At 29.2% G+C, this 17438-nt stretch overlaps 1 protein-coding gene across 2 annotated transcripts in view; it reads right to left on the reverse strand.

The window, feature by feature from the left end:
• LOC117927073 (disease resistance protein RPS2-like) overlaps positions 1-9131 on the reverse strand; it is a 55651-nt gene extending 46520 nt beyond the window's left edge. For both annotated transcript variants that reach the window (XM_034846470.1, XM_034846469.1), the window contains exons 1-2: positions 8918-9131; positions 8635-8754 (exon numbers count right to left, since the gene is read on the reverse strand). The gene's annotated coding sequence lies outside the window, so the exon portion shown is untranslated. The remainder of the gene's footprint in view (positions 1-8634; positions 8755-8917) is intronic.
• Positions 9132-17438: the final 8307 nt, after the last annotated feature.

The raw sequence follows: 17438 nt of genomic DNA on the forward strand, positions 1-17438 counted from the left end.
CATTAAGTCAAGATTGCCTAATTCCATTGGAACTTATTTACCTTGAGAAATAGTTGAAAACTACATTCTAAGGCTCATGTAATGCAAGTTATTCAATATGGGTAAAAATAAAGGAAAACTAGAATTGAGTTTTAGTCAAGTAAAGGCTAAAAGGATGCACAATAAATCCTTGAAAGAAAATGGGAGTGATTAAGTTAGCTTTGAGCATGAAAAAATGGAAACCCAGGGAGAATATTTGAACATCCAACTTAGAATGCTCATATGTCCTTGGGCATACAAGTGCCTAACCAATTTTATTTTATTTTTCTAAAAATTATCTATCTATACACACACACACACACACACATTAGAAAAAAGGAAAACTCGGGAAAAAAAAACCCTTGAAGAAAAAAACCATCTTCCATTATTTTGCTTTAGGATCCAAATTCTTAGAAATCTTTTAAGAAGTTTCTTTAATGCCCTTTAAGGTATGTAGAAAAGCAAGGATGGGTGCTTTGCTTCACTAAGCCTCAACATGAAATTAGGGTGTTCCATTAAGGAGTACAAGAAAGTATTGCATTGATGTGCAAGTGTTGGCTAGAATATGTCCCTTAAGAGAAGATAACATTTGAGTTAAGTAAATTTGTGTACTATTCTTTGTAAGTTAATAGATTTGATCTTCAAAACTTTAAATTTTAATAGTCATGAAGCTATAAGAACCCTTAAAATCGAACCCCATCCACGGTCTTTTAAGAATATCTTTAAATCCTTCTTCTTAAGGTAGATATTTTCAAATCTAAAAGAAGTAGAGCCTCTCTTCACACCTCCATCCCCCCCTTTAAATTTTAATAGTCATGAAGCTATAAGAACCCTTAAAACCGAACCCCATCCACGGTCTTTTAAGAATATCTTTAAATCCTTCTTCTTAAGGCAGATATTTTCAAATCTAAAAGAAGTAGAGCCTCTCTTCAAACCCCACCCCCCTCCCAAATCCAAAAAAATTAATGAATGATCTGACACAAGTCTAGGTTAGATACATTGCACTATATAGCTAAAGTGGCCTTCCTAACTCCCTAATACTGGAAAATTGTTTAATCTCGATGAGGACTAATTATTCAAACCACCTCCCCCCTTCCCCTTTGCCAATCAAAAAAGATCTCTTAACTAAAAGTCCTCAATGATTTGTGAAAAACCTCTCATGGTAGTAGATAGATATTGACTCTACTATGCTCCCTTAGAGATTTGATAATATTAAAATCACCTTCAATGCACCATGGGTTATTCCACAACCCCTTAATGGCCCCCAACTCTACCCATAAGCCCTTATTGTCTTTCCCAAGGGAGGGACCATACACCCTCATGAATATCCAAACAAACCCTTCATCATAATTCTTAAAAAGGCATGAAATCTAGTAGTCACCTACTTCCATGCCTACCAAATACAACACCCTATCGTCCCAAAAAAAACCAAGACCCTACCTGAAGTAGCCCTTGAATCCACTGCACCCCACTTTAAGAAACTACCAATTGCTAAACTACGCATAAGACTAGTCAACAGATCTTAGCTTTTAGTTTCTTGTATACAGACCAAGTCTACTTTCTGCCATGTAATGAAAGACTTTATAATCGTCCTTTCATGATTGCCATTAGCTTCTCTCATTTTCTAAGATAAAAGTCTTAATTTCATCTCTCACATGATGAAATAATCTTACCTTCTCTGCCCCTCCCATCCTCTAATCCTGCTCTATTACAGTTTGCTAACCACTTGAGCTTCTTGAGCTCTCCTTCAAAATGTGAAGATGCAGATTTACATTTTCTTCTACCATGCACCTAGCCTCTTATCTCTTTCTTACCCTAATTCTATTAAGAAGTATCTAAATCTCTTCCTCAAAAACCCTTTATTGCATGCCTAAGAAATTAGTGAAAGTAACCAACCTACTAAAAGATCAATTCTCCAACTAAACCTCATCCCCTATAGCATAACCATACCTTCCCCTTCATTCTATCTTGCCCAACCTCCATATTTCTAATATCCTTCCCCACAAGGTTAAAAACACCATCGAACTCTCATCAGCCGAAATCATCCTCAACGAGCTTGAATCAATAAATCGAGGAGCGTTTCCAATCATCCCCTCCTTCTAACTAGGATTGACAAATCATCCTCACTGAACTTCAAATCACACCAAAAGGACAAGAAGCCTCATCATCCCCAAGGAGAATACCGAAAAAAAAAAAAAAAAAAAAAAACCTTGAAATCTAGTAATTTCCTTTAGCTTCATCATTGAACAAGGAATGATTGATCAATGATGAAAGAGTTGGCATTGAGAAAGAGATAAAACTTCCGCTAGCATCAAAGGACCCAACCATAGCACCAAACACCAATGAAGCCCTCTCATTTTTTTAAAAAGGGAAAGTTATTAAAAAGGGTGGGTTGGAGATGATAATAATCAGTAAGGGTCACTTATCTAATTATCTTAAGAATTCTTATAAAGGACAAAATTTATCATCGGACAATTTTACCCTTTAAATGTGGTTTTCTACATTATCCATAAATAAATTTTTCATGATGATAAGTACAATCAATAATGTATATCTTGTATCCCAAAAAATTGTTTTTCACTTTTGAACAATGAACCTACTATCTAACAAAATTTTACTTAGAAAAATCAAAGATAAAGATAATTTTATTATTTACTTGAATGTTAGAATTTCCATAAAAATAATATAATAAATCATGTATTATTAGTCCAATATATTATTTTGTATTAACATTATAAATTATATTGTATTATGACATCAATCTAGTATATTTAATAAATTTGTCATATCACTGTTACTCTTTTGTTACGAAAAAAATAGGAAAATAGGAATATATATATATATATATATATGCATCAAAGAAAAAATAATAAAAGATTATAATAAAAAACTATATAATTTTTTCTTATTTTATTATAAAAAATTAATGTTTTTTTTAAATATGCTTTTTTTTTTCAAGTTCTTATTTTCCAAAAAAAATTAAGATTTTTTAGAGAACCGGTAAAAAAAAAATTAATTTTTAATATCTCTTAAATAAAAACCACACTATAGGTTATTTTGTCGTTTTATATATGTCACATACAATTAAAAACTTTGTTACCCTAATAGAATGGGCAGTTATTTTTCACAAGCACTCATCAATTTTATTATTATTTTTTTTTGATAAATAATTTTTCACAAGCACTTATGAATTGAATAACACACAACTATTCATTTAGTAATATAGCACATGAAAAAATTCAAAAAAGAATAAGTTAAATTATATTGTAATGTATTGTAACGTTATTATATTTGTATTGTAAATATTATGCATTTATGTAGTACCTATATTTTGTGATAAGTATAATAATTATAGAAATACCTATTTAAACCTCATTGGCATGGGTATTAACACATCATATTAGCATATTAATATCATTCACTCAATGTATTAAAATTGTTTAATAATTTCTATATATATATATATATATATATATATAATAAAAATAAAACCTACAAGTCTCATATAAATTCAAATTAGTATTTTATTTGGTTTCAAAAATGATTCCTAATATAAGTATATTATGGAGTATACTATGATTATACAAAACTATCACTTTTATAAAAATAAAAAAAGTTTGAAATTCCCAATTAGGTTTTATTGTAATATAGGTATATTTATATTGTAACTATAATATATTTTTATCATACCTGTATTTTATAATAAAAGTAATAGTCTTAAAGATCTTTTTTTATACCTCATTGATATTCAATGTATTAACATCGTCCACTCGATACATTGAAAAAAAAATTATATACAAAAATTAAGAAAAAATACTATGCAAAGAAAAAAAAATATAGAAAAATCATATAATTTTTTTAAATTATTTTATTATTAAAATAAAAAACGGTTAAACATTCTCCATCATTTTCTTATTCTTTTTAGACAATCCAAATAAAAAATTAAACATTCTATCTTGCTCGAACTAAATACAAAAACATGATTTATCAATTTAAAATTAAAAATATATATTGAAAAGTTCATTATTCTTATTATATAATTGTAAAACTTGTTTTGTTTTTAATAAAATTAAAAATTAGAATAAAAATAGAAATATGTAAAAAGAAAACACATTAGATTTTATTTTGAAAATATTTCTTAGAAGTATTTTGGTTCTAAATAACAAATTATATTATCATTGTATATAATAATTGTAATAGTTAAAATCAAAAATTTAGATTTAAAAATTCGGTGTCAATGATTACAACTAACGTGGGACCCACACACCTTAAATGTCCTAACAACGAGAGTAAATTGTTTAGAATGCTTTGAATTCCAAAAGCTTTTAGTTGAATGACATTTATGGCATTTTAGCGCATTATTGTACGAAATGTGGACTTGGGGAGAATTTTCTCTCTTATACCGTCCTCTTTAGGAATTATCAAAGTAGACTCTTCTTAGTCATAATCACACTCGGTCCATCCTATATAGTAATTCTTCCTTTTAAAAACCCTAAGGATCTCTCATTGTACAAGGCCCCTCCACCCAAACAGACCCGACCAAGCCACAAAAAACTTCTTTTTTCTCTAATGGGCCTCTACAACACCTTGCCTCTTCACTGAAGCTATCATTAAGAAGGTGGGCTCCTTTCAAATCTTCAAGGCCCAACCCTCATTTCCAATTACAAGTTTACAACCTCACCTTCAACTTCCTTAAAACACACCAAGTCTAACAGCCTCCATTGCCATTGTTCTCCCACTATCATAATCACCCCCTAGCCCTTCTGCATGCACCCTTTCAGAACCATCAGCTGCCCCCCTCCTATCGTCCTACTCCAACATTCAAAAAGACAACACGCCCTCTACTTCCTTGTCCACAAACAATGCCTGCCTCCTCATGCTCTCTCCAGTGCATGCCTAACCCTCTCCTTCACTCCTAACCTTCAGGCTACTGGTCGCACCTTTCAACACCACTTGAGAGAGCCATGGTGGCACTTCCCACCATAACTTAATAACATCAACATAAAGACCCTCACTTGCAACCACGTAGGCATTATGCTTCCATTTGATCTCACCAATGCTCTAGCCCACTACAAGTGACAAAGAGGAGTAGTTTCAACATCTACTACAACATGAGAGCATTCCTAAGTCAAATAAAATAAGGGCTCCCCTTAATAAGGAAATCTTCACTCCCCCTTCTCAAAGGCAGTAAGGGGCCACCCAAACATGACTTGGATCTAAATACTCACCCCATCTCCCAATCAGAATGTCTCAACTCAGTGGCACCAGAAATTTTGGTGAGAGGAGACAAAATAAAAATATGTGAATTATAATAAATATAGATTAATTTTTATATTTTAGAAATGGTAGGATCGATATCATTCAATAATGATAATTATAAAAGAAAAGAAGAATTTATAATATTATAAATTAAATAATAAAAATACTAAAAAATTGACAAGAGTCTATTAAAAGTTTATAAAACAAAAAAAGTCAAATAATATTTGTGAAAAAAATTTTAAAGATAGTAAGAAATTTTTAACCAAAACATTTTTAACATTTTTTAGAAATATTTTTCCATAGAACTTTTAGAAAAAAATTAATAATTTCACTAATAATTTTTTGGATGTTTTTAAATAATTAAACATAAATCACTATATAGTGATAATTTTTTATTTAAAAGTTGTCTATGATGTAAGTATAATATCATTATTAAAACTTAGATAGTCAACTCTAAATTAATAAATATTTTATTAAACCTAAAAATCTGAACATTTATAAAAATCATTAAATTAAACTAAAAATAACTTATCAATAAAAAGGATATTTGATAAAATATCAAATATTTAAACAAAATTAAATTTTTATCAACAATTAAATAACATATATTTGAATAATTATGTAGATATTCATGAATTAACAACTACTTGATTAAACCTAAAAGTTTAAACATTTAAAAAATCTCAAAATTAATCAAAACATGGCTCAGAACAAAAAAAGAAATTAATAAAATATCAAATATAAAAATATAAAAAAATTCATTGTGTTAGAAACATTAAATAAAATTAGAAATACAAACAAATATTTTATTCAATTTATTCAATATTCATGCTTATCTAATTTTTTATTCTATCTATTTTTTCACACACAAAATTAGTTTTTTAGAGGGGACAAATTTGCATTTTTATTTTTTTTTAACTTTCTAAAATTCCTAAATCAACAAAAGAACATGCCCCGAGCCCATGGTGGGTCCGCCCCTGCCTCAATTATTTCTTTCTACTATGAACCTCCTCAATCGCGACCTGAATCCAAACAACTTCATCCACCATACCATGAGCTTCTCAACCTTCCTTGAGGAGACTACATGCACCTTGCCTTTGAAAAAAACCACACCAAGATGATGAAGCTTCTCACCCACAATCTACCACCCTCTAGGTAGATCCCTTCCTTTAGGAAAAAATAGAGAAAATTTCTTAACCTCCATAGAACTAACCAAGCAGAGAATGTACCTCCTTGTCCTATTTGATCAGTGCTCCAACCTAAACTCTCTACCATATTCAACCTGGACTTTGTTGCATTACTTACCATCTTCATCCCTATAACAAGCTTACATACCTTCTAATTATCGAGATAAACTTAGCTCCCTAAACCTAAACCACAAAAAAAAAATATTTGTTTCTCAACAAGATTTTTCCTATTAGCTTCCCTCTGTTCTCATCAATTAAGATTTCAAATGATTTAAACTCCACTATAGACCAACTCCTATCCCCTCTCATTTTCCAAGTATCTTACATTAACCAAGCATTCTAGATTCTGAATCTCCCTCTTAAAACGGAATGTCAAGTTTGTGGCTTTATATACACACACACACATTTTTTGTTCTTGTATTTTATATGTTTTTGATTTGTCTCTACCTGATTTTTTAATTTGAGGATTTAATGTGTTGTATTTCTCCGTCATTGTAACTTATCTTTAGATTATGATATATGCTTGGGTTTTAACCCTTGACCTATATTTGTCATTAATTAATTTCATAAGGTTAGGGTTGGAGTTAATATTTTATCAATGTTTATAGAACTAGACCGGTCATTGAACCGGAAAAGTTATCGGTTTATGATTCACTGGTCAGATCGGCGGTCGAACTGGTGACGTCATAAATATATATTTTTTTTATTATTTTATATATTATTTAAAATTAAAAAATTAATAAATTCTATCTAAATTAATAAAGTAACTAGTCAACCTACCAAACTAATTGAACCCCCAAAAAGAAAAATATCAAACTAGAGAGGCAAAATTTTTTATTTGAAAAAGAAACTACCAAACTGATTGCATGAATAATGGTAATTTTTTTTTTCTTTTTCCGTTTCTTTCCCTTTCCCTCTCTTTTATCTGAAACGGGGGTGGGGGATGTTTACAGCCGGGAGAGGTGGGAGGTTACTAGGCAGTCGAGGTGGTCTCCAAGCTTCCAGTGGCAGGAAGGGGTTTCCAACGCCACGATAGGGAACTGGGAAGACTGGAAGAGGCGACGATAGGGAGGATTGCCAGCTTCTAACAGCCGTCAGCGGGAGTTGATTGGGTATCGCAGGCCACGGTGCGTCAACGGCGAGCGGAGCGGCAGGCTGGCAGCTACTGTGGGGGGAGGAGGGAGGGTTTGGACTTTGGAGGTTGTAGGCTTAAGACTCTAAAACGATGTTGTTTTGATGCTGTTTTTTTTATAAAAAATAAAAATAAAAATCAATTGAACCAATTGATTCGTAGGGAACTGGCCGGTTCGTCCGGTTCACCGATTGGACCGCCAGTTCAAGTGGTCCAACCTCGGTTCAATCCCAATCCAGTCCAATTGATCGAACCGGAACGATGACCGACCGACGATCGGATTGACAAGTCCGATTTAGTTTTTAAAACATTGTATTTTACAGTTTAAACATCCATTTAATGTGAAAAGCAAAACCGTTGTGTAAATATCATGTTTTTTAAAATATTACATTAGTTTTAAAGCTAAGCTCTTTCACAATATGACTTAGATCGTGTAAATTGTTTTGTGCAAAAAGACCAAGAGGGGGAAGTTTAAAAACATGCTCACTTCCTAACATATTTCACATTATTTTAATCAAAGTTTTCAATCATCTTTCTCTCCTGTTTTTGGCGATTCTTCACACCTTCCTCCTCATAAACACTCATCCATTCCACCTCAATCCATTTTCTAAACCTCTAACGCCATTTTCACTCTATCACATACATCTTAACTAACCTTAACTAGAGCCTCTTCAATTCTCTCTTAGGTTTGACACCCAATGGTTTCAAGGTTACTACAAAATTGAAGTCGTTGTACTTCAGCACTGGATGAAGGACTATCAACCACAAAAATACAAGTAGAGTTTTCCCCCTTCAATTCTCTATAGGAGCAATAGCGACTGGCATAACTCTACATAATTATAAAACTTTCCAACATGTTATCTAGCTTTATCTTCTTAATATAAAAGAGATCTGCATGGGATATCACAAACTCACCCTCAAACCTTTCGGTTAGAAATAGATCATGTATTTAAGGTGCAGTCACTTAATGTTATGAAATCAAACAAGCAAACAACTCGTAGAGAGGGGAAAAATCATATGGAAGGAAAAAAAATGAACCTGATTGAAGAAACGGAGAGAGAGAGATGCTGATGAGGATCCAAATTCAGGGAAAAAGGCTTGGAAAACGCATCAGATCCCACTATCGATCTTGCTGTTTAGATCTCCATGGACTGCCCACTGCACACCATCCAGCAAAACCAAGAAAGAAAAGCTTGACGATTGAGACTTGAGTTGACTTCCATGGTGTCAAGATAGTATTATTTCCACCATCTCAACTTAGTTCCTTCTTGTGGTGGTTAAAAAAATGCAAATGTTGGTAGATTTGAACCAGACAACTTACCACCTGACCACATTTAAGGTTGGACTTGAAAATAGCGCCTGCAGAGAGGAACCCCTATGCCAAACTTCCAACTTAGCCTTAATTTATACATCTGCCCATAAAGAAATCATCATTGCCATCCATTCATGATCTCATTGATGCTAAATCCAATGCAAATTAAGGCCCTTGATCAATAGATGACATGTAATGTTCCGCCTTCAATCACCTCATTTCAGAATCATCAGAAAAATAACTCATTTAAAATTTTGGTACTAGCATCAAACATAAACATAAATGTCTTGTCTTTTTCCTGGTCCCCTTCAATATTTTTCATCATGGAACAGAAAGTCATATTCTTTGAGGGGTCGGTAGGAAGGGCAGTTGGCACATATTTTTCATCATGGAACAAAAAGTCATATTCTTTGAGGGTAAGTAGGAACACACTTCAAGCTACTTCACTGTAGTTGACAAAATTTGGCTTGTCTTTCAACGTGGAATCATGACTTTCCATGAGGCTCATTCTATGGTATCGAACAGTGCTTTTTGGTACCACACCTTCATTTTTAACCGATAAGAATAAGTCATGTGTAAGTTTTCAAAATTGCGGATAATGGATGAAGAAAAAGGAGTTTTAGGTCAAAATGGCCCATTTTATAAAAAAAATGTAACATCTACCCATTTTTTGAAATTTATATTCAAATTGACCTCTTTAGTACCATATAGGCGCCATATCATTAAAAAATATTTTTTTCATCATTTTAGTTAAAGCCGTAGTTGACAAATGCGACTTCATATTTGAACTAAAGTCGTAGTTGACAACCGCGGCTTCATATTTGAACTAAAGTCACAATTGGCAACTGCGGCTTTAGTTATTTTTTTTTTAATTTAAAATTTAATTAAAAATTATTCAATTGCAATTTATGATTGAAATTTAAAAAATATAATTAAATAATAAATTATTTATATTTAAATTTAAAAATCTAGTTACATAGGTTCCATGTGAGATTATATATGTTTTTTATTTTCCACTATATTAATATTTAGTGAATATTTTTTGTGACTTTAATTAAACTATTAAAAATTACATTTTGTAATAGACTTTTTGTAATTAATTTCATTAACTAATTTTGTAAAAAAATCTATATATGATAACTATGGCTTAAGAGTATACTATTATTTCGATAAAGATAAATTTGTCATAATACAAATAAATTAATATTTTTAAAAACAACAAATTAAATATTTTAAATTAATAAATTATAAAATTTTATATATTATTTATATATTATATAAGTTTATTATTTTAAGATTATTAATTTATTAATAAATAAAACATTCATTTATAATATCTTCTATTTATTAATTTATGTTTATTGAACTAATACTAAATTATTAAGTTTAAATATAAATAATTTATTATTAAAGTATATATTTTTAATTTCAATAATAAATTATAATTTAATAGTTTTGAATTAAATTTGAAAGTAAAAAAAATATTATAATTGAAATCTCAGTTATCAACTGCGACTTAAAAGTATACTATTATTTCGATAAAGATAAATTTATCATAATACAAATAAATTAATATCTTAAAAAACAACAAATTAAATATCTTAAATTAATAAATTATACAATTTTATATATTATTTATATGTTATATACAATTATTATTTTAAGATTATTAATTTATTAATAAATAAAATATTCATTTATAATATCTTCTATTTATCAATTTATGTTTATTGAAGTAATACTAGATTTTGAAGTTTAAATATAAATAATTTATTATTTAAGTATATTTTTTAAATTGTAATTTAATAGTTTTTAATTAAATTTGAAAGTAAAAAAAAATAAATTATAATTGAAATCTCAGTTATCAACTATGGCTTAAAAGTATACTATTATTTCGATAAAGATAAATTTATCATAATATGAAATAAATTAATATCTTAAAAAATAACAAATTAAATATCTTAAATTAATAAATTATACAATTTTATATATTGTGTATATGTTATATAAGTTTATTATTTTAAGATTATTAATTTATTAACAAATAAAATATTCATTTATAATATCTTTTATTTATCAATTAATACTAAATTTTTAAATTTAAATATAAATAATTTATTATTTAAGTATATTTTTAAAATTTCAATCATAAATTGTAATTTAATAATTTTTAATTAAATTTTAATTTTTTTAAAAAAATTAACTAAAGCCGCAGTTGGCAACTGCGGCTTTAGTTCAAAAATAAAGTCACGGTTGTCAACTGCAGTTTTAATTCAAATATGAAGCCGCGGTTGCCAACTGCGGCTTTAACTAAAATGATAAAAAAATATATTTTTTAATAATATGACACCTACGTGGCACCAAAGAGGTCACTTTGAACATAAGTTTCAAAAAGTGGCTAGATGTTACATTTTTTTTTTTTAAATGGGTCATTTTGACTCAAAACTCAAGAAAAAGTGAAAAGGAAAGAAATTGAAAGGTCATAACCGTTTTTTTCCCTTAATCGGTTGAGTTGATCTTTTTTTTTAATTTAAAATGGATGACAAAGATGTAATTTTGGGCATCCAATGGCTTAAAAGATTTTCAGTACAGTACCGATGGAGGTACCGAACAGCTTTTCGTTACATACCTCCATTTTTTAATCGACAAGAATAAACCACTAGATGAATTAAAAATTAAAAATAACCAATACTACAAGTAACCCATCAATGACCATATCTTTAAAAAGGAAGCGATCTCATTTTATGATATGAGGTTTAAACACTAAGACCGCGTGAAAAAATCATTTATAATTAAATCAAAATTAGTATTTATTATTAAAAATTAGAATTATGATAAATCAATTATTAATTAAAATTGGTATTATAAATTTTTTATTAATTTTGTTTTTTTTTTTTAGAAGATTGGATTAAATATTGAAAGCATTTTTTGGAAGTGGATTTTTTTTTAAAAAAATATATAAGGAAATTTATTTGTGTTTTTAATTTATTTATTTATTTATTTATTTATTTATTTTTGTGTGGCTAACTTCCATTATTTCTAAGGATGATTAGTATGCCTCAGTCATATTAATGCTATTAGAAGTGGTAAAAAAATATTAATTTAAAAAATTAGAAAAATTAGAGGGTGCAAAAAGTGTGAGTGTAATTATTCTTTTTAAAGGATATTATAATTATTTGGAGTGGAATTTTTTTTTAAATAAATTTAAAAATAAGTATCTATTGTTAATTAGTAATTGAAAATTGTGTTATTAATTTTTTATTCTAAATTTGATTTTATTTATTTATTTTTTTTTTTTTAAAGATTGGATGAAATATTGAAATTAGGAAAAATAATACAAGGGTTAATTGAAGTCGAAAAAGAAATTGTGTGATTTCAATTAATTTTAACTGTAACTCATGCCTTCTCCAATTTTTTAGTGTATCATTTTTTTAATTCTTTGGAGGATATTTTTCATCATTTCTAAAATTAATTAGTATGAATAAACAATATTATTATTGTAGACCCCTGTTTTTTGGAGAATAGTTTTTTTTGGTTTTGCTATTATATTATTGCTTTTGAAATTGGATTTGGTTCTAGGCTTTAAGGAGGGGAAGCACCATTTATTTTTTATTTTTTTCTCACCAAGGAAACCCGAGAAGACGGGGGCAACTACAACTCCCTCACCCAAATCACCATTTTTTTTTTTTTTTTTGCTTCCAACCAGGAGAACCATCAAGCTCCCAAACACAGCGCCAAAACCCAGCCCACGCCAGTAGGCATCTCCATCTCAACACCCAACACATACGCACCCACGACCTTCAACTCCATCACCTCTATAGCAACCTCTACACCCATCCAGATCATCACCGTCTTGTTGCTACCCACATCTTGGTCACTTCCACTACCTTCCATACCTATTTCGTATAGAACCAACCTTTATGCCACACCCATAGCACCACTGCGCCTCACCCTACGTGGCACCACACACCTCTATCTGCATGGAAGACGTTGCCTGCATCACAACCACCACTTTCATCCTCACTAGTATGGCCACCCTCGGGGAGAGCGAGCTGAGGAGAAAAGAAGAGAAACGAGCAATGATAGGGGAATGAGCATAACGTAGATAAGGAGCAACTCCAGGTAAGTTTGTAACGAAACCTATTTTGAATTACATACTTCTCCTCTCATTCCTCTTGTTTGCCTGGTATCGCTTTGTTGATTTAGGTGTGGATAATATGGATTACATGTTGAACTTTATTGATTTTCATATATTTCTTTTTATATACTTTGTTGTTGTTGATTCACTTGTTATTCTCGTGGGTCGATTTCAGGTTGTCGGGGCTCTGTTCTATATACATTGTGTAGCAATTTGGAAGTATCTTTATTCATGTTTTGAATCTTCTTTAGGTTTCCCCCACTTGCTTCGAGCTCACGAAAGACATATGAAATGAGGCTTCATGCACTTCATTTTTGCTTGATTTTCTATTTGTTTTTTTCTATTTTTCTTTCTTTTTCTTTTACTCTGCTCGTCTTTGCTCTGTTCCTCCGTATACCTTCCTGTGAGTCTCCTATGGGGTTGTGTGGGGTTTGAGATGAAGTATATGAGATTGTTGAATGTCGGTGTGAAGCTCCCTTTTCAGTTGGGTGAGTGAAACCAGTAGATTTTTGGGCTTTCTGGGTCGATGCACAAGGATGGATGGAAACCTAATGCTCTAGAGTTTTAGGCGATTATGATGGGTTATGCAGTTTACCCCTCAGGTGGTCGCAAGAGCTTCAACCCCATAAGGGTCTTACAGTTAAAGGAGTATTTGTTGAATCGGTGGTCAATTCTTGATGAAAGTGAAAGCGACTGGAAGAATCATGTTGCCTGCTCAGTCCTTTCATTTGATTAGGAAGCTCCCATAGTGGAAGAAACTCGTATTACTTGCTTAGTTGAATAAGCCAAACCTTGGGACCAACTTACCACCATCAACCCTATGTCACCAAACACATCGTACCCCTATCGCTCACTAGCTTACCCCTATACACCTATCACAACCCACATAGTCACCCATCATCCTTCTTAACCTGACACAGCCCACACAGTCACCAAGCAGCCTTCCTAGCCTGTCACAGCCCACACAGTCTCCAAGTAGCCACCTTGCATCCCGGCCCCCACTTTTACATGGCCATGCATGACCACCCATCTAGTGCACAATCCAACGACCACATGTTGATATCTTAATTCTTCATCTTTTGGTATCAAAATTCCAATTTTTTAGAAATTTTCAATTTTCAAATTTAATTTTTAAAACTCTAATTTTCAAATAATTTCCAAAACTCCAATTTTTAAATTAATTTTTCAAAACTCCAATTTTTGAGTTTAATTTTCAAAACTTTAACTTTCCAAACTTGAATTATTTTTAAATTTAATTTTCCAAACTTTCCTTTTCAAATAAATTTCCAAAACTCCAATTTTTAATTTAATTTTTCAAAACTCCAATTTCTAAGTTTAATTTTCAAAACTTTAACTTTCCAAACTTTAATTATTTTCAAATTTAATTTTCAAAACTCCAATTCTCAAATAATTTTCAAAATTCGAATTTCTTTCAAATTTAATTTCCAAAATTCCAATTCTTAAATTTAATTTCCAAAACTCCAATTCTTAAAACTAATTTTCAAAACTCCAATTCTCAATGAATTTTCAAAACTCTAATTTCTTTCAAATTTAATTTCCAAAACCCCAATTCTTAAATTTAATTTTGAAAACTCCAATTTTCAAATTATTTTCGAAATTCCAATTTCTTTCAAATTTAATTTCCAAAATTCTAATTCTTAAATTTAATTTTCAAAACTCCAATTTCTTTCGAATTTAATTTCCAAAACTCCAAGTCTTAAATTTAACTTTCAAAACTCTAATTCTCAAAGAAATTTCAAAATTCCAATTCCTTTCAAATTTAATTTCCAAAACTCTAATTCTCCAATAATTTTCAAAATTCCAATTTCTTTCAAATTTAATTCGCAAAATTCCAATTTCTTTCAAATTTAATTCTCAAAATTCCAATTTCTTTCAAATTTAATTCTCAAAATTCCAATTCTTAAATTTAATTTTCAAAACTCCAATTTTCAAATAATTTCGAAACTTCAATTCTTAAATTTAATTTTCAAAACACCAATTTTCAAATAATTTTCGAAACTCCAATTCTTAAATTTAACTTTCAAAACTCCAATTCTCAAATACTTTTCGAATTTTCAATTTCTTTCAAATTTAATTTTCAAAATTCCAATTCTTAAATTTAATTTTCAAAACTCCAATTTTCAAATAATTTTCGAGACTTCAATTTTTAAATAAATTTCAAAACTCTAGTTTTCTTTCAAATAATTTTAATCTCGCTCAAGTTTTCAAATATTTTTTTAATTCTACCATTTTTCATCCTTTATTAGGGTTTTAAGTGGCTAAAAATCCCGTTTTTAAATAAACTTGCTACATTTCCTTTTAGGTAAGCATTTTTCTCAAATTTTCTTTGATTTAAAAATAATTTTTTTCTTTTTCCTTTATTTTAAATAAGCAATAATGAATTTTTCATAATTCCAAAATAATGGAATTAGTAAGACTAATTCATGCAAGATAAATTGGGGGGTGGGGGCCTTACATATGATCTCTTCTGATTATCAACTACTACGTTTAATGAATATTGTTTGATCTTTATTTTGTTCTTTGATATGCATGTGATAATTTTATACTTGAGCTAATCTTGTTTTCATGATAGCGCACTATTACTTGTTGTTAAGGTACGCTCTCACTCCCACTTTGCTTATTCTCATACATGATTCATTTTATTATTTGATTATTTTATTGGTATCTATTAATTTCCTAGTTAATTGTCATGTTTGTTTCACCTTATTTAGTAGAGATCCGTTTTTAGGGATTTAGAGGGGTGCTACGGCTCACCACTCTATCTTCCCAATAGGTAACTTGACCCCCGGACCCAAACACGATTTTTCACAAACCTTTTTTTTTTTTTTTTTTTTCCTTCAGAAGTCACACTTATGGTTTTCCTTTCTTATTCTATGTTTCCCTTAAAAAAAAAATGGCGACTCCAAGTCTTTTTCTAAAAATCAAATTTTCACCAAACAAATAAAAAAAACGAGTTTCGTCATCGAGTGGGAACGCATCGAGCAAAATACGGGGTCCACAATTATATTTCCAAGTAAAAAAAAAACTTAAAATTGGAAAACAATTCTTTAATTTTTTAATTTTTTAATTTTTTAATTTTGTGAACTTTTTATGATAATTCTCATCATTTCTAAGCTTAATTAGAATAGTAAGAGATATTATTGAATTTCCAAATAAAAAAATTCTTAAAATTATAAAATTTCAATCCCCACATTCTTCGTATCCTCTACAATTACTTAGTGTTTTAAATTTTAATTTTTTTTAAGAATAATTTTTATTATTTCTAAGCTTAGTTACTACGGATAAACAATATTATTGCATTTTCAAATGGAAAAAAAATTCTTAAAATCATAAAAAATGTAAAAATCCCAAGTACGAAGAATGTGAAAAATTGTACAAAGAACAATGTGAGAATCCTCATATTTTTTGTACAATTCATCACATTCTTCGTACTATTACCAATTTTTTAGTATTTTAATTCTCTAATTTTTTAAGGATAATTTACATCATTTCTAAGCTTGATTAATATCAATAAATAATATTATTGTATTTTTAAGTGGAAAAAAAAATCAAAAAATTATAAAATTTAGTGTTTAATTTTTTTTTTAAAATTTTTTAAGGGTAACTTCCATAATTTCTAACTTAATTAGTATCAATAAACAATATTATTGTATTTCCAAGTGGGAAAAAAATTTGAAAATTTGTAAAATTTCAAGGGTAATGTTTTAATTTTTTTTTAGGATAATTTCCATCATTTCTAAACTTAATTAGTATCAATAAAAAAATATTATTGTATTTCCAAGTGTAAAAAAAAAAAATCTTAAAATTTCAAAGGTATGAAGAAGGTGAGAAAGGGCACGAAGAATGTGAACATTCCTCACATTCTTTGTACCTAGTCCAATTTTTTACTATTTTAACTTTTAAATTTTTTTTGAGGATAATTTCTATCATTTCTAAGCTTAATTAGTATTAATAAACAATTTTTTTTTTCCAAGTGGAAAAAAATTCTTAAAATTTGAAAAATTGTAAAATTTTGAGGGTATGAAAAATGTGAAAAATGATATAAAGAATGTGAGGATCTTTGGTCCCTCTTCAATTTTTAATTTTTAATTTTTTTTTAAGATAATTTCTATCATTTCTAAATTTAATTAGTATTAATAAAAAAATATTATTGTATTTCCAAGTGGAAAAAAAATCTTAAAATTTGAAAATTTGTAAAATTTCGATGATAGGAAAAATGTTTGGAATGGTATGAAGAATGTTAGCCTCACATTCTTCACACCCTCTTCAATTTTTTACTATTTTAACTTTTTAATTTTTTTTAGGATAATTTCCATCATTCTTAAGCTTAATTAGTATCAATAAACAATATTAATGTATTTAAAATTCAAA

This window comes from Vitis riparia, chromosome 12, assembly GCF_004353265.1.
Source record: "Vitis riparia cultivar Riparia Gloire de Montpellier isolate 1030 chromosome 12, EGFV_Vit.rip_1.0, whole genome shotgun sequence".
Lineage (NCBI taxonomy): Eukaryota > Viridiplantae > Streptophyta > Magnoliopsida > Vitales > Vitaceae > Vitis > Vitis riparia.